The 19,224-nt window shown below is 34.5% G+C and overlaps 1 long non-coding RNA gene across 15 annotated transcripts in view; it reads right to left on the bottom strand.

The window, feature by feature from the left end:
- Nucleotides 1-5,211: 5,211 nt before the first annotated feature.
- Nucleotides 5,212-19,224, bottom strand: part of LOC112661817 (uncharacterized) — a 268,322-nt gene continuing 254,309 nt past the window's right edge. For 12 of the 15 annotated variants that reach the window (XR_007407603.1, XR_007407613.1, XR_007407609.1 and 9 more), the window contains 6 exons: nt 14,277-14,421; nt 13,757-13,826; nt 9,414-9,549; nt 8,846-9,004; nt 7,274-7,328; nt 5,212-5,428 (listed from right to left, as the gene is read on the bottom strand). This is a non-coding gene — a long non-coding RNA (uncharacterized LOC112661817). The remainder of the gene's footprint in view (nt 5,429-7,273; nt 7,329-8,845; nt 9,005-9,413; nt 9,550-13,756; nt 13,827-14,276; nt 14,422-19,224) is intronic. The other 3 variants (XR_007407607.1, XR_007407610.1, XR_007407611.1) reach the window with 3 other exon arrangements.

Raw genomic sequence — 19,224 nt, 5'->3', positions numbered from 1 at the left:
CAAGCACTGAGTTTGGGTCTGTGCTCAGTGCAGAGTCTGCTTGGGTTTCTCTCTCTTTCCCTCTGCCCCTTCCCCCATTCATTTTTTCTTTCTGTTTCTCTCTAAAATAAATAAGTAAATCTTTTAAAATTGTCATGCTACCTAATTTACCTAGGTTTGCCTTTTTTGAAAACTATACTAGCATCCAAAATAAGATCTTACTTAAAAATAAGATTTATGGCGGTGGCGGCGGGGAGCACCTGGGTGGCTCAGTGGTTTATCATCTGCCTTTGGCCCAGGGCATGATCCTTCGGTCCTGGGATCAAGTCCCACATTGGGCTCCCTGCAGGGAGCTTGCTTCTCCCTTTGCCTATGTCTCTGCCTCTCTCTCTGTGTCACTCAAGAATAAATAAAATCTTAAAAAAAAGATTTATGGGGAGCACAAAGACCATTAGATCCAGCTTCACTTCTGTGGCAATCATTATTGCCTGACAAGTACATGGGAAGATGGCAGTTAGACTTGGGTAGGGTTCCCTCTTTGAATTTTAACACATACACCTGCTTCTCTACAATTAAGCAGAAGTTGGTAGGCATGTGTTCAAGTGACATTTCAGATTCTACTTGAATTCTAATATTCTAATAGAGAAAACTATTAACACAATTTTACCCTTTAGAATAGGATTTGTAAGATTGTGGTTGATCATTTTTTTCAACAAGAATTTGAAAATGGCCTAACTAGTTAGGCTAAATCTTTCTGCTCTTGATGCTGGGAAAGCATTACAGTCATGAGTTGTTGTGTATCTTCCTATTGCATCTTTATCAGGATGCTAGATATGAGCACTGAACTCTTACTGCTCTACAGGCAGTTTATCCCCCCACTTCCAGGAATGGCAGTACTGAAGCTACACTGCATCTAGTTGTGGCCAATTTGGGGCAGACAAAGGAGGGTAACTCTGCATCATAAATACTGAGCAGAAAAAGAGAAAGGAAGAACAAGCAAAAGATAGAGCTTCTAGAGGGAACTGCAGGAAAAATTTCTGAAGGACTTTGAAATAGACTCAACCAACAGTGTTTCTGCCTTTCATTTTCCTTATGCAAATTTATGTCTAGAACTGATATCAATGGAGATGATAATGGTCCACACATAGGACTTTATGTGACTTAGTCACTGTCAAAAACTAATAAAGTGGCTCAAAACATCATGAAGATCAAGAGAAAAAAAATCAATAAAACAAAAAAACCCTGTTTTTTTTTTGAAAAATAAATGAAATTGATAAACTACTAGCAAGACTCACCAAAATAAAAAAGACAGAAGACACATCACCAATATCAAGAATGACACAAGATCTCACTAGAAATGTTGTACCCTTTAAAAGAATAATAAGGTAACACTACAAACAACTTTATGCTCAAAAACTTAACAACCTAGAAGAAAATGACCAGTTTCTCTAAGGCCATGAACTACTAAAACTCAACCATGATAAAATAGATAATCTTAATAGTTTTAACTATTAAAGAAATCAACATTGCAATTAAAAAGATCACCAAAAGAGAGAGGGAGAGAGAAAGAGAGAAATACATGGAAAAAAATTGTTTGGCTGGGTAATTCTACTGGACATGGGAAGAAGAATTAACACCCAAACTGAAAAGATGAAAGATTCGAAATGCCTTCTAATAAAGCAAATTATCTGCCCCAAGGACCAACTGAATCTTTAAAGGAAACAGCAGAGAAGTCAGGAGAAGAACTAATGAAGGATTTGTTTAATGGGAAGCTATTTTCTTTAGACCTGGGCAGGCTGCGTGTGATGCTCAGCACCAGGCTGTCCTAGAGTATGGGATTTTGACATCCATTCTGCTCTCTACCACCATCTGCTCACGTTCTGAACACTGTTTAGCTTAGATCTCATGCTGAACCCTGTTATGGGACTTGATGGATAGTAAAAACTTGCTCCATGACCAGTCAAGGTGAAATTGAACAGAACTAGTTGTGAATTTTCCTACATAAGTAAAAAAAAAAACAGCGGACATACTGACACTGACAAGCATTCATTTATTCAGCAAAAAGATACTGAGGCCAGGCACTGCGCTCAGGCCTGAAGTTACAAAGATTGATTCCTTTAAACTCAACAGAGCAGAGAAACCGGATCTAAAGCAATCACAGCAGAAACACAGAAACGTGGCATAGCACAATTCTGAAAGAAATAAGGAACCGTTCCTGAGTTAACAGGCAGTTACAAAAACTGTTTTATAGTATTATGTGTTACAGAATAAATCTCCCAAGACTCATCTTTGACCACATATCTTCCATTTTTTTTCCTTTTTCTGAAACACCAGTGTTTATAATGATAAAGTTAATGGAGACTATATTTTTAAAAACTGAATTTTTAAAAATTTCCAGAGGGACAGACAAAAATTTGCTACAATATAAGCACAAGTAGCATACTCTTTATAAACTTGTTTGATAAGACAAATATATTCAGAATATAAAAAATGAAAAATAAAAATATTATTTAGGAAGGCATATTGATATGCCACTTTGGATTAAGATAATTCAATGCTGAGGAGAGAATAACATTGTTTTCAGAGCCAACATTTTGTCCTTAGAAATTTACTGTAATACGATATAGAATGTAGACCGACTATATTTGAAATTCAGTTGTACACTTTTGTATCTTTGTGGTCCTCTGTTAAGTGTATAAATGTGTATGTTAGTGTGTAGTTTTGACTGTTGAATAGAGAGTGCCACAAAAAATAAACCATACAAATATAGTTAGTTATACGAAAGGATTTCAATATAAAATGGAACCATATATATGAAATGGATACATGTGCCTTCAGTAACATATCTGTAACTAAGAGAATAATTTCTATTAAATGCCTGATTTACAGAAGACCAAGACTTCTTTCCTGACCAGTGAACATCCGCCAAGAATCTCTCCTCAGCCTCAAGTCAATAAACTTAATGCTTGGACTCTGGCTGCATGTCCCCCTCCTTGCACTCCTTGTCCATAAATACAGCCTGCCCTAAACTCTCACCGGATTTGCCTGTAGTACCACATGCATTACCCAAATTTCAATTCCTCTGCTATTCCTGAATGAATTCAATTTCTGGTAATGTGAATTTGCCTCAGTTTATCACCTTATTCGGGTTAACAGTACACCCAATGGGTTTTATCTTTTTTTTAAGATTTTATTTATTTATTTGAGAGAGTGTGTGTATGTGTGTGTGTGTGTGAGAGAGAGAGAGAGAGAGAGAGAGCACAAGTGGCAGGGGGGAGCAAAGGAAGAGGGAGAAGCAGACTCCACACTGAGAAGGGAGCTGGGATTATGACTTGAGCCAAAAGCAGATGCTTAACTGAGAAACCCAGGTGCCTCTACTAGATGTATTTTAAATAAGTATAGAAAAATGTCTTTCAGCGTATTTCTGTTTGGTTTTTCACTTAATACATTACGTGGCAAATTATTATACACAAAGTCCAATGTAGCTCTAATTTTCTTCTTTCTTTCTTTCGGACATCGTTAGGCTCTTTGAATTCCTTTCTCTGCTATTTCAGAAATTTTTGAGATTAGATCATTTATCCATTGCAGTAACAACACACAAGAAAGTAATATTCCTCATTGTATTGAACTTTCAATTAAGCCAAGTAGTGTAAGGTCAATCAATATTGTAATTGGGAAAAGATTATATTATTGTTGGCTGCTTTTGGTATATTGCCCATGGGCTATGTGCCAGATTAATAAAAATATTCAGTATTTAGTATCCCTGATATTTCAAATCTTTGCTACCCCTGAACTGGGGCCAGTATGTTCTTTTTGAGGTTTGTAATTCATTTTTTGCCCCCTAAGTCAAATCTCAAATTGATCTGTTTTGACTGTGATTAGTAAATTGACAGAATTGACATTCATCAAGGAGATTGTTTTGGCATATTCATAAAACATTTATTATATTTGTAAAAAGAGACAATCTCATTTTGTTTCTGGTAGAAAAGGAATTTCAATTTGTTACTTTATGACGGAGTTCAACAAACTAAAGCTCTTGGACCAAACGTGACTTGCAGCCATTCTTGTACTTAGCATTTTATTGAAACACAACCACACCCATTCATTTGTGTATTATCTGTGCTGTTCCCAGTGAGGCTACAAGGTCAAAGCTGCATAGTTGTGACAAAGCCCAAATAGTCTACAAAGCCAACATTTACTTGCTGTTTGGTCTTTTATGGAAAATGTTTGATTACTACTACTATAATAAGAACAAATGATTTTGGTTTGAATTTTGGTTTGTTGCCTTGAAACTTTCACTAATAATAACAAAAATAATAATAACTAAAAACTACATGGCAGATGCTATTCTGATCAGTATACATAGTTTAAGTTATTTCAAATTCAAAACTAACCTTTCATAAGTGTAGGTTATTCTAATATTAAAGATGACAGGAGTGAAGCATATAAAGGTGAATTCACTAGTCTAGAGTCACACAACTAACCAGCAAGTGGCAGTGTAGGGTTTTAATCCCTAGGACCTAGTCCATTGCTTACCCTTTAACTGCTATTACTGCCAGATGTGATCTTGTTTAGGCTTTGTTTTTTTGTTGTTGTTGTTTTTTGTTTTTTCCCTGAGTTCACTGTCATCTTGATGTTTTAAATTATTCAGTTATTACATTCTACTTTTTAACGTAGAAAACCACACTATGTCAAGAGTGATTTTTTTTAAAAAAGATTTATTTATTTATTTAGAGAGAGAGAGAGCAAAAGCAAGGTGAGGAAGGACAGAGGGGGAGAGAGAAAGAGAAAGACAGAGAGAGAGAAGCTCAAGCAGACTACCCACTGAGTGTGTAACCCATCTGGGGCTTGATCTCAGGACCCTGAGATCATGATCTGATCCCAAATCAGAAGTCTGATGCTTAACTAACTGAGCTACTCAAGTGCCCCAAGAGTAATTTGTTAAATATTATCTTATCATATGTACTAGTAAAATGACTTTAAAAAAAAAGATGCTGATATATTTAAGGTTCCCCCGATTTCCCCCATTCTAAATATGAGGAAATTACTGGCCTGCACTTTTTCCTTTAGGCAACAAGACTATAATAGTTATAACTCTTGCACTTTCTGACATTTTATGTATCAGTTTATTTATACTTTTTAAATCCTTGTTAATTCAGTTACAAACCAGAACATTTGCTTAGCTAGAATATTTTATTTGCAGACATTTCTGCAAGTTCCCCCCCCCCCCCCCGCCCCTTATCTAAGAAGCCAAACCATTTGATGAGTTTAAGGAATGCTTCAGTCCCATCAGGCCCTGTAGCAGATACCATCGTCACCTTCCCAAATCCCTTCAGATCTCTTATTACCAACTCTATATTCATCTCCTGGGTCCTGGGGATTTTGCTCTTCAGAGTTCACACCTGTGACCTTTAATGATGTGGTCCTTGGCACTCAAACTCTCTCATCTCTGTGTAGAGAGAAAGAGGGAAGAAACAAAGATACAGTCAAGAAAAAGTAGGATGCATTCCAAGCTGATAATTACAGATTAACAAATGTCAAATAAAGAAGGGGGGGAAGGCCATCAAACAACAAGAATAACATCCAAAACTGTAAGCAAAAAATCTGGGGCTTTTATTTCTATGATCTTGCCATAGGCAGCAATAAATGAAGAAAAAAAAAGGAAAAATAAAATATCTCTGACAGAAATATCTCCTCAGTCTGTATGTTTTGTTTTTTTGTTTGTTTTTAATTTTTCTTCCCCCGTTCTTTATTACAGTAAAGCTACCTTGGCCTGAGGTGCCTGGGGAGCTCATTTGGTTGAGCATCTGACTGTTGGTTTCATCTCAGGTCATGATCTTTCAGGTCTTGAGATCAAGTCCTATATCAGGCTCTGTACTCAGCAGGGAGTTGGCTTGAAGATTCTTTCCATCTGCCCCTCTCCTGACTCCCATGCTCTCTCTCTCTCTCTAAAATAAATAAATAAATCCTAAAAAAAAAAAAAAAAGGATGCCTTGGGCCTAATCTAACTTAAGTTTGTGTGTGTGCATGTATGTGTGCTTCTGTGCACCTGAAGGAACACAAATATATGTGTATATATATGTGTGTGCATATCTATATAGAAACATTCATTCACATATATTGGCTTTTTATTTTTTAAGATTTTATTTATTTATTCATGAGAGACACAGAGAGAGAGAGGCAGAGACATAGGCAGAGGGAGAAGCAGGCTCCATGCAGCGAGCCCAATATGGGACTCCATCCCAGGACTCCAGGATCATGCTCTGAGCCAAAGGCAGACGCTTAACTACTGAGCCACCCAGGCATCCTATTGGCTTTTTTTCTTTGGTAAAAAGAGGTGAGTAAGAAAGAAAATAGTAAAGTGGAACTTTTTCATGGTCTTTATTCTTCAATATTCTCAAATTAAAATTGTAATGTAAAATATTTTGCATTTAATATTCATTGGTTCATGCCAAACTGAAGCATAATTTTTTTTCTTAATTACTATATTGTTTAAGGTATAGCTTGGGGATCCCTGGGCGGCGCAGCGGTTTGGCGCCTGCCTTTGGCCCAGGGCGCGATTCTGGAGACCCGGGATCGAATCCCATGTCAGGCTCCCGGTGCATGGAGCCTGCTTCTCCCTCTGCCTGTGTCTCTGCCTCTCTCTCTCTCTCTCTCTGTGACTACCATAAATAAATAAAGAAAAAAAATATTTATAAGGTATAGCTTGATAATTAATTTGATTTCATAATTTAATTACACATTTAAGTATCCTAAAGCAATAAAGAAATTCAGGAGTTTCAGGTGATGTATGACCAATGAATAAGTTCTCATAGGATACTTTGTAAGCAGGGGAAATCAAATGGCTACACTGAGTGAATAGAACATTTCCCCTCCTACCCTACATACAATGATAGTCTTCTGGAATGCCTGGGTGGCTCAGCCATTGAGCATCTGCCTTAGGCTCAGGTAGTGATCCTGGAATCCTGGATCAAGTCCTGCATTGGGCTCTCTGGGGGGAGCCTGCTCCTCCCTCTCCCTATGTCTCTGCCTCTTTCTTTCTCTCATGAATAAATAAATAAATTTTTTTAAAATTAAAAAAAAAAAAGAATGTCTTCAAACTGGGGCATCTATACCTTTAAGAGTATATAAAGTTCAAAGCATATAAAAGACTACATCTTTATGTTCCAAGTCTCCCATTTCCTAAAGTTGTTGTGCATCAGCAAAGATCTCTGGCCCAGTGGGATTCCCTTTCTCACATGTCCTTCACAAAGGGACTTTTCTCCTGATTTTCAGAATGTCATATTTTACTTACATTGTATTTTGTTGTTATGCTCTAAAGTGCAAAATCCTGGGCGATGTGGTAATTCCTGTCAATAATACATTTATAAGGAAGAATTTAATGAACAAATGCCTAGCAACAAAGTACTTTTCACTTTAGATTATTCTCAAATCATTATTTTAACAAAATTGAAGGAGAACTTAATCTAGTTATCCACTTATGAATAACTAAACACTTTTTTACGATAAATCAGAGTAAGTTTTGGAAGCAATAGCAAAACTTTGAAGAAATGAGTTATATTGCTATTTTAAAAGTTTGTTCTATTTCTTCTACTTATTTATGGAGACATAACTTCTTAGTGTTTATATTTGTTAAGGAACAATTGAGCAGGGATAGACTTAATACCAGAATCATATCTCATTCTAATAACCAATAACTTGTGTTCGTGAATATGTGTACTGATTGGAAAAAACAAAACTCTTCACATTCTATTAAAAGCTATATTTTCAGTAAAATATTTTCCTTTAAGATTTAATAAAGATAAGAACTTATAAAGTACTTGTCTCCTTTTGATCAGTTGTGTGTTATTGCACGTTAATATTTTTAAGTTTATTTATTTAAGTAATCTCTATATCCGATGTGGGGCTCAAAGTCATGACCCTGAGATCAAGAGCTGCATATTCTTCCGACTGAGCCAACCAGGTGCACCTGCACCTTAATTTTTTAATAACAAAAGGACTTGCATCATCTTACCCAGATGAAGTTACAAACATGGGTCTATTTCTATGTTCTCTATTCTGTTCCACCATTATTTTACTAATACTACCTTGATGTGTGTGGCTTTATAGTAAGTCCTGAAATTAGATTGTGTTAGTGCTTCGATTGTCTTTTATCAGAGCTCTTTAGGCTATTCCAGTTAGCTTTTCCTTATCAATCTTAGAATTCAGATTGCAGTTTTTTCTACAAACATTTTTTTTTTTTTTGCCACAGATTTTGATTGGTTTGTGTTTACTCTTTAGATAGATTGAGGAAAACAGACATCTTGACTGAGTCTTCTTGTTGAGTCTTCTACTCCATGAACAAACGCTGAAAATACAAGCTAGGTGTCTTCCATTTCCTCTTTTAATTCCCTGTTTTCCCTTCCCTATCCTGTTTGGTAATCCAGGACATCAACCTTTATAGACCACATCAAGGGCTTCCTTATTCTCTGGCTTCCCATTGGCTTGGGCAAAAGAAGGCACCCATAAGAGATCAGAGGGCAGAAAATGAGGGAAGGTGAGTTTCATCACCAAAGGTGCAATTTCTATTGAGTAGCCTTCTTTCACAATTACAACTCTTCCTGGAATTTTCTACATCAGGTTTACCACTGACAACAATATCCACTATCCTTCACTGATTCCTCTTACATCTGCCAAAAACTTTGAAATTGACCCTCAATTAAAATCTTAAATTATTCTTTTGGAATATGCCATCACTTTACTGCCATGGTCATAACATTGTGTGTTTTCAAGTGTAGTGCCATTTAAAGATAACTTGAATTTAATTATACACATACAAACATACACACATACACACAGAGTCTCTATTACTGGTAAATATACGTACATGTTTGTGACTTAAATCAGATGACCAGTGTCCTTCCATGTGTATTTTCATTTCATGGGGCACGGTTATGTTTATATATGCAGAAGGATGTCCACTGTATTAATATATTTTCATGTTCTGTGAACTTTCTCACAAATAAAATGTGATATGATATGAATCCTGAAATCATATAGCACAGACAAGATGAAATGATTATTCCTCCCTGGATCTAGAAACTTTGACCTGTAAGATCAAGAAGTTTTTAATGCAATACATGTTCTAAAACCACTGATTTTTGTACTGTAATTTTGTAAAAATAAAATTTATGTGTAAAGCGTATTATTTTATTCATAGTTTAAAATGTGATCTGTAAAATTTAGCTTATTAATAAAGCTATATTAATATAGCTTATTAAAGTGTATATTACGGAGTCACATCTGAAGAGGAGAAAATTGTGATGAGATTTATATAATGTGTTCCCTTAAACAAGAATGTGTGTATTGCATTGAAATGAGAAATGTTAAATGTTATAAACTATCTTCATTGTTATCAGAACTCTGATGAGACAATGGAGTACAAAATAAGTTACCTCAAGAAGATAAAAAGCTAATGCTGTCATTTTTCCATATATCTGAATTATCACTGATGAGAAACTCCTAATTGGCATTTTGACCTTTAAGCAGATAATCCAGTAAAACCTTCATTAGTAGTAGATCAAGAAGAAACTGCAAATTAAAATGCAATTTTCTGACTTGTTAGAAAATCTGCTTACTGAGTTTAAGAACATCTATATATAATTATATAATTTTCATTATCAATGAAACATGCTGATAATAGAACAATTCAAAAATATGTCACAAAGAATATATAAATTACCAAGTTTAAGAATTTATATTTTACTTTTTCTACATTACTAAAAGAATCAATTTCATGTATAGTTTTTTAAAATGAGCTAAGGAATAATATATACTATTTGCCCCTTTGCCCCTATTTCATTAAATTTTAAGTAATGTTTTCCTTTTGACATTCAAATATTATTATTGAGGTTTGCAGTGAAATTTTTTTAAGAATGAAATGGACAAATTTGCCCTTCTCACAAAATTTTCCACTAGATTTTGGAGAGTGGGAAGTAAAAAAAAAAAAAAAAAAAAAAGAGTTTTCTTGTTTTTAACACTCTTTATGGGTAGACATGAGAATCACCAATTTTATATCTGACCAATTCTTCTATCTTAGTTGTTTTGTGTAACTATGTAAACAGAACTTCGCAATGTCAAATTTGTAGTGTTACTACACTTATCACTAGCAGCCTTTTGGAAAACCGCAATAGATATCCTCCTTTTATAGATTGATTTCTCGTCGCTGAACAAATTAAAGTGTTACTAATGATGGCAATGATTTTGGCCCTCAGGACAACTCCAGTGACTATGTGTGTTTATGATGGCTACTGTTTGCTACTCCTGCCCTTTTGAAAAGCCCAAGGCTTGCTCCCTGGCATAGCATAGTTAAGATCATTAAAAGCATCCCATGATTATAGTCTCTCTGCAATTGCATTGTGGGATAGAGCACATCATGAGAAGATTAAGAGTATGACTGTCATTATTCCAAGTCTTATTTGCACAAATTTACTACAAGAGAATTAAAAAGTAAAAGCCTTTTCACATCAAGATTATAATAGCCTGATATTGAATAATAGTAGAAATCTTATTGTGAAACCTGGCCCCAGTGTATCATTGAGGTGGATTACCTATGTGATGGTTAAAGGTACTACTATCTCTAACTATAATGGAATTAAAATCTTAAGAGGGTATTATAGTTTTCAAGGCAGCCATGATTTTTAAGTTGTACATTTTTCAGAACTTAAGTTTCACAGGTTGTGATGTAAGAGACTTAAATGTATTTAATTCATTATCTATAAGTATTAGTGAACATTTGAGAATCATTTCCTTTTTCTCATATGGAAAACTTGTAGCAAATGCCTACTACATTCATAAGAATGAAATAGAGTCCTTATCTGATGTTCAATCCTTTACATGAAACAGATTTCAGGCATTACATATAATTGGGGAACTTACTGATATGATCAGGAGTCCTAGAAAATTGCATACCATGCCATCATTAAAAAAAAAAAAAAAAACTTTTCTTAATTTATATCACTCATACCAAGTATCTATCTCCTCTACTTTTCGTTTGGGCATCAGTACAATCAGTATATGAATCTGAACTATGTTGGCAGAGCTTATGGAAATGACACATAGTATAAAATTTTAATGATGAAATGTTTTTATCAGAAATAGCTACATATTCTTAAGGAAGAAACACTGAACTCAAAATGTGGTCTCAATGAAACTAAGCATTATGTATAAAAATTACATTTGTTTGAGACTATTTTCATCAAAGTGTGTGCCAAGTCTGATGAGACAGCAGATTAGGGAAGCATGTCCCTGAAGACTGAGAGTCTGAGAATATAATACTCAAAATACATGACCGAGTTAAGACTCAAGAACTATGAAGCCAATAATGAGAAGAGAAGAATGAAACTGGAAAATTAGAAGGGAAAAGAAAAGAGACTAGTTCTAAAAAATGGGTCAATCTGTTAAGCAATCAGGTTTGTAACTGTGCCAGGCAGATTGCAATTTATGATTTATTTACAATTTCTGTGGGAAAGGACCCACTCAGGTTACTTTCGTTAATGGAGATACAGCATGTGTGTATATAATGAAGTAAGAAGGATGGAATAATATCAGTTGCTGAAAACTAGAGCTCACAGAAAAGTGCAATAGAATGATTACCACTAGGATGTGTTGCAGTTCTAGCCTTGCACAGCAGCGATGGTTCTAAATAAGCAGACCAGTAGTTGCAATTGTGGCCACAGCACCTGCCAGGTATTCTGTTCTTTATTCTTCCTTACTACTTTACCATAATACTAAGGGCGTGTTCTCTCTACTTCACAATCTTTTACCTCATAACTAATCACACTTCTGGGCTTCCGTATTTTTTTTTTTTTTGGTTTCCTATGCCGCCCTAATTTCAACCACTCTACCTTCTACTAACTTTCCAGTGTTCCATGCTCAGATTGTCAAAAAAGAGATATCTGCTTTTGCTGCCTTGGCAGCACAGTCTGTTAATGGTCATACTCTTGGTTTCAGCTCTCTTGACCTCAGAGTTGTGGGATCTAGCCTCGCCTCAGGTTCTATGCTCAGCGATGAATCTGCTTGAGTTTTTCTCTTTCTCTCCCTTTGCCCTTCCTCCCCAACTCTCTCTCTCTCTCTCTCTCTCTCTCTCTCTGTCTCAATAAATAAATAGATCTTTAAGAGAGAGAAGGAGAAAGGTCTGCTTGAACCAGCCAGTCATGATCCAGGTTAAAGTGTTTCTATGGGCTGAACATTTTGCTAGTTCATACTTTCCTCTTTATGCAGGAGGGTGAGTGAGTCTCAATTTCTAATTATTGTTCAGATATCCAGTTCCATACTGTACCAAGCACAGATTAATGTGTAATATGTGTAATTCTGTGTGAAAAGTAAAAAATTATCATGTATGTGAGAAAATATGATTTCCTCTGGCCACCATCAATTTAGATGCATCTATCTACACATGCTCAATGTCTAAAAAATTGATTGATTAGACTAAGTTAGGCAGAGTTCCTTTAAATTCTTTGCTGTTATTTTTTAAAAATAATTCATGTTTTAACAAACAAATGTAAACAATGGAAAATATGTAAAATAAAAACTGGAAATTCCCTGTAATATACCCTGAGAAAATTGTTATTAAGAATTGATTGTATTTTCCTTGTTAGTTTGCTATGTATATCATAGAAATATTATGTTTTCTAAAATGGGATAATAAAATAATTGTAGATTCATATTAATTCTTATGAGACTATATAATATTCTATATAATATATATTTAATTATTTTTGGCACTTTATCATTGCAAATAACACTTTTGTAGTTATATATTTATATATCTATGTAAGAGTTTCTATAGTATAAATTCTTTTTTATAAAGATTTTATTTCTTTATTAGAGAGAAAGAGAGAGTGAGCACAAGTGAGAGCACAATCAGGGGGAGTGGCAGGCAGGGGGAAAAGGTGAGGCAGTCTCCCTTCTGAGTAGGGAGCCTGATGTGGGGCTCAATCTCAGGACACTAGGATCATGACCTGAGCCAAAGGCAGACATTTAACTGACTGAGCCATGCAAGGCCCCAATAGTATGAAGCCTAAACATAAAAATATTGGATCAAAAAATTTTCCATAGATTAAGTCTTTATTATTTAGGTAACTTAAAATATATGACACAGTGTTATACAAAGTTGAAAATATTGTATACCTTACACTTTCACATTTTTCTTCAGCTTTCATTTTTCTAATATTTTCAACTCCGTGCTTCAATGCTATTAGATTGCTCTTCTGCAAAACAATCTCACTCTAACTCTATCTAACCATCAGCCATCTCTGGACTTTTCTCAAGAGAATTGTATGTTTCAGAAAAAAAAAAAAATGAAAAAAATGAATCAATGAATGAGTCAAAGTACTCCTATGATTACCAAATTCAATAGTTCCTAAAATCTGCTGCCAAATTCTCTCTAGTTTACCTTGTTTTACTCTACTTCCTGGCAATTGTTCTTTACATTCTTCATATAAATTAATTATAATGACTCTATTCTCCATAAATCTTGAAATCCATACCCTCTCTTAGCAGATTATCTTGCCTTATCCATCATATAAAATAATCCATTTGATCAGACTTCTCTTAAAATTCTGGGATGAAACCATAGTCTTTTCCCCTTCTTGTAAAATCAGGAGTGTTATTATTCCTTAATCTAAAGTTTTACAGATACCAAAAGCAAGGTCTTGTATTCCTGAAGAAGACAGGTACTGGCTGTTAAAAGAAAAAAAAAAAAAAAAGAGAGAAGGGAAAATCAATAGGATCTAACCTTCTCCTTTGTAGATTCAGAACTTCAGTCTTTTCACTACTCCTGAGATGAGCATCTCTGGAATACGACCCTGCATACACACATACACACACACCACAAACACACAGCAAAAAAACAAATTAATAAATGAAACAGAATAATCCAAAAACAACAATGTGCATTTAATAAATCAGAAATATATATTTCTATAATAAGAACTTCAATAACTATAAGAACTGGAGATTATTAGCTACCAATCAATGACTGTTTTACTTATACTGAGATGTATGGTAAACTGAACAAAATCGTAAGTTCAGTTAGCACAGAAACAATACATGAAGTTTACTTGCATGCTTAAGATATCTGATGTATCTTCCATCACATTAGGAATATGTAGGAGAAGGATACCCTCTTCCTTTATAATTAATTTTCTTTTAATCTGTTTTTACTCTGGATGTGGATTAATTCTCAGTGAGAATTGCTATTGCTTATTTTAAATATCTTGTCTAATATAAAATTAAAAGTGGCTTTTCAAGAGTACCTCATGCTATTTGCATAGGACCTCAAAAGTATTAAGCATCTACTATGTTCCATATACTCTTTCAGTCATTAAAACAAGCCTTGGCCTTATACTTGTATTTCACTCATATATACTGAAATTATGAAGGCTCTCTGTAAAGTAGAACCTGAAAGAAAACAGAAACATATTTGTCTTTATATTTTATGAAATTGTATTTATTTATTTTCCTCTTATTATTGACTTATGTCAGTTTTGGAACACACTGAATCTCTAAAATGTTGTTTCATTTGTTGGATGAAAGCAGTACAAAACAGAACACATGGCAACTCATTATGATGAATTAAATATCCTTTAATCTCTGTGAGATCAAATAAACATTAAATCTGATCGTGTTGGGATCCCTGGGTGGCGCAGCGGTTTGGCGCCTGCCTTTGGCCCAGGGCGCGATCCTGGAGACCCGGGATCGAATCCCACGTCGGGCTCCCGGTGCATGGAGCCTGCTTCTCCCTCTGCCTGTGTCTCTGCCTCTCTCTCTCTCTCTCTGTGACTATGACTATCATAAATAAATTAAAAAAAAATTTAAAAAAAAAATTAAAAAAAAATCTGATCGTGTTATTACAGCAGGGTCTGAGGCAAAAACTGAAGTCTTTTGCTAGACAAAAACATTTAAAATGTCATTGCTTTAAAAATAAAATCCTCATTATGTCTAAGTTAAACGAAAAAGCTAAGTAAGGTGTGAGAGGCTATGCTAAAAAAAAACATGCTGTCTACTGGGATTCTTGCTTCCATTGGGCAGCATATTCAATCACTGGCTCAGTTACAAAATGAAAGGTCAATGGGTATTATCTATAGAAGAAATAGAAGGTGCGATGAAGTCAAATTATCGATGCAAGTACTGGATGATTAGGTAAGTAAGGAATAAGCTTTTTTTTTAATAATAGTGGTAAAAATACTTAACATGAGATCTACCCTCTTAATAATGCTTTAATGCATAACTCAATATGAATAAAGAACATGTATATCAATACAATGGAATATTGTTCAACCTTCAAAAAGAAGAAAGCCCTACCATTTGCAACATGAAAGAACCTTGAGGACATTATGCTAAGTAGATTAAGCCAGTCACAGAAAGAATAAACTTGTGAGCCATTGAGATCTGGGGAGTTGTGTACTTAGAGCAGCTAGTTTTGTCTTCCCTGATACAGTGAGTGTGTGCATTCATTTGAAAATATGCATTTCTTATAAGGTATTCTTGAAATAATTGAAAAAATTCAGGACTCTTGACTTCATGCAGTCTACTTTGTAACAGCAGGAGAAAGGCAAAAAAAAAAAAGGAATTGTGCAAATAAATGGGCATGTCTTATTCTTAGAAAGCTAAGCATCAACAAGAAGAGTGAACTGAGAGTGATGAGGGATAGCATAGTTGTTTGCAGTGATACATAGGTGAAGAGGTCGCTGTCAAACATGAGTAGTATGGAGGGAACACCATGCCAAAGAAGATGGTAGGCAAACACCTAGGTCTTGGGTGTGCTTCGCTGTGAAATTAACAGAAAGGTCAGTGTTTCCAGATCCCAATAAGATAAAAATGGAATGAGGAGGTGCTACAAACTGAGGTTTGAGTTGTACAAAGAGACAACAAGCAGTAGCTTCCAGTAAAGCAGTTTGAATTTCCCTCTAAAGCCAATGACAAACCTGTTAGTAAATCTGTTACTAAATTTCCTATTTTTCTCAGTTTAAAGAACATGATTGTGTGAATATGAAATCAGGTAGTTGATTAATTATACAATATAAAATTAGAATGTTAAGTGAGGATGTTAGTGGCTTTGTTTTGGTACATGGATCATTTTTGTCTCTGTCATCTGATTGATGATAAGCAGTAGTACAACTTTGGAGAAGAAAAATATTCTGCAATTTTCTAGGCAGGAGATGAAGATGGCTACAGTAAGGACATTCATAGCACAGGTAGAGAGTATTAATTGTGGATTCACTTCAATTATTTCTATGGAAAGCTTATTCACAGTGGAATTTGCAATTTCATTTCCTCAAATGTTTTTCAGACAGAAGTTCTATTATTAACAATGGAAGGAAATATTTATCAACTACGGGTGCTTTTCCAAAGTGTTTTGGTACAGACATAAGAGTTAGGTATATTAGGTAATCTTCTCATATTAAAAATTAAACAATACATTTAAAAAGTGAGCAAAAGCATATATGATTTTAAAACTCTCAAACAAAAGGCAAATCAATGGGGAAGTGGTCTTCAAATATCTGTACGCCTTCATTGGTTATATTTAATTGAGTATAATGAAGTCTTATAGCTTTTCACAATGTTTTTGCTTCTCCTTATTGAATTGCATTTACTACAAGGTGCTCTTAGAAGATGACAGATTGACAGACACAGAAACTTCACATAGGAAGCTTCAAATTGTCATTTTTTTCCCCAACTAGAATGCTATCAGGATTTTTATTTCTACATGAAATAAGGCACTAATACTTTGGTACTCTATTAAAATGTAGTGTCACTTTGATGAATTAGGTAATGGGCTGACATCAATACATCAAAACAATGAGTTTCGGGAGAGATTCAAAAAGCCTTATGAGCTTAAATCCAAAGATACTTGAATGTTGAATGCTAAGTAGTAGTTAGAAAGAGAATATGGAATTTGAGAATGTTAATGTGTACACATGAATTAAATCTATGGTGGCATTAGAACATTTTCAAAGGCTATGTTTGCAGAACACTTTTCTATATATTAGGTTATATCAAATAAAAAATAAAAATAATTATATACGTATGAATAATGGAATTTCTATCAAAAATATGTTACTAAATTCCTATTTTTCTCAGTTTAAAGAACATGGTTGTGTGAATATGAAATCAGGTAGTTGATTAATTATACAATATAAAATAAATCTACAAAGTAATTCCTTTGAATAATATAGAGTTTATTTTGCTTTATGAGCTACATTGATAAAACGTATAGTCCTGATCACCAGATGATTACACAATTGCTTTCATGATTGGAAGTTTTCTTTTTTTGCCGCTGTGATGATTGGCTTGCTCTAAGGTCTCCTATAGCTTAGTTTATTGGTAGTCTCCATAGTTCTCTTGAGTAAGAATGGAATAATTCACTATTCTCCATCTTTCCCCTAAATTTAATCCCTTGAAATGGACAAGGAGTGGCCCATAAAATGCTGTAGTGTAACTATGACATAGGCTAACAACCTTAGCAAAAGCAATGAATTATGCTGAGATGTAGATATTAAATCTTCTTATAGCTATGGTAAAAATACTGAATAAATTTGTATTCCTAGAGTAAGTGTATGTGCATGTATTTATGTTTCCACATGAGTGTATGGGGGGGGCAAGAACTTAATGTTATTTGAGTCCCAGGATGAAGAAATGTTATAGAATTGATTCTCATTATCTACAGTAGTTATTTTCTATAAATTCACCAAGAAAACCGAATTAGTGAATACTGAATCCTCATTCCTAGGGGAAATACAGGGTTGGTTTTTGGAAAACTCTGGTATAAACATTTTATCAATTTATCAATACGTAACCCTGTTTTATGTGAGTTTGTCTTTAGAGACACCTTATTTAATTCATTCTGCTGATTCATTAACATTGAACTTTGCCAACATGTTAACTCATGCCTCAGTGAAGCTTACCTAAACATACTATTTTCTCTGTAAGATACATCATACTCTATGGCATTGAAGAAAACTACACAGTACCTCAGCACTGTACTTAGAAGCCATCTTAAACAGCTGGAATCACCATCAACAAAAACAACAAGAAACAAAAACAAACAAAAATGTGACACTAATTATAACCCAAAAAGGACACGTTTATATGAAAGCTGAAACAAGAAGACAGAATGGCCTTGTTGGATCCCAGCTGGAAACATGTGCATTAGGTCACACAAATTTTTCACTGTTCTATGTATGTGGAATGTCCACAAATGACCACAAAACACTCCAAATATTGAGTTAGTTAGGCTTAAGTAGGCAAATTCACAAACACAAAATTGTTAATAATGGGGATTAACTATTTGGTGCTGGAGAATAGATACATTTGTGAAAATAAAGCACCACCATATAACAAGTTCCTGTTTTTATAAAGTAAACTGAAATTTTTGAGGTAAAAATTTCCATCTTAGTCTTCAACCTCAAGTTGAAGAGAATTATGACTATATGAGGCTTGACTTTCTAATGTTCTGATTTGAAGTTTCAAGATCAGTTTTCTTCTCTATAAAGAACACTAGACTAAGAATGAAAAATCAGTTTTAATAATTATTTACCCTCAAATAAATCAAAATGGTTTCTGAGGGATTTGTTTCCCTTAGCTGTGGAAGCCATGTGCAGCTTGTAATAATACTTGTATTGTCTATATGTCCATCCCCTGATCATTCAAGACAAAGTCACTGATGGCCCATTATAAGTCAGAACAAATGGAGTGGAGTTATGGCCCCCTGACTCCCCCTATGTTGACTCATGTCAGTCATAAAATCTAGTATGGGACAAAAATTGGAGGAAATATGTTACACATCAATTCAAAATGTTTTGATTAAGCACCTATGTCATATTAGGCACTGTTAATTGCTGGCATGTACCAGCGAGCAACATAAACGGGGTCTGCTGTCTTTGGGGAATAATAACCTACAGTGCCTCATCAATCACAGTGTACAAATACCTGCTGGGTTTTGTACATACTTGTATGGATCTACTTAGATTCCTCTAATGATCATTAGGAAAAATCTTTCATTTAAAGGAAATATCCACTGGCTTGAAATATTTTGTGATTAAAGACATGGCTGTCATTTTTAAATCAGTTGAAGAAAGGAGATTCCAAGGTAGCAATATTTCATCACTAAAAGAGTCTATTAGCATTATTGATATTGAATTATTAATCACTGAATTAGTATTGCTGTCTCTCAGTCTCAGAAAATGTTCTAAATACGAATGA

This window comes from Canis lupus, chromosome 31 (genome assembly GCF_003254725.2).
Source record: "Canis lupus dingo isolate Sandy chromosome 31, ASM325472v2, whole genome shotgun sequence".
Classification (NCBI taxonomy): Eukaryota; Metazoa; Chordata; class Mammalia; order Carnivora; family Canidae; genus Canis; species Canis lupus.
This window is presented reverse-complemented; position numbering and strand designations above follow the sequence as displayed.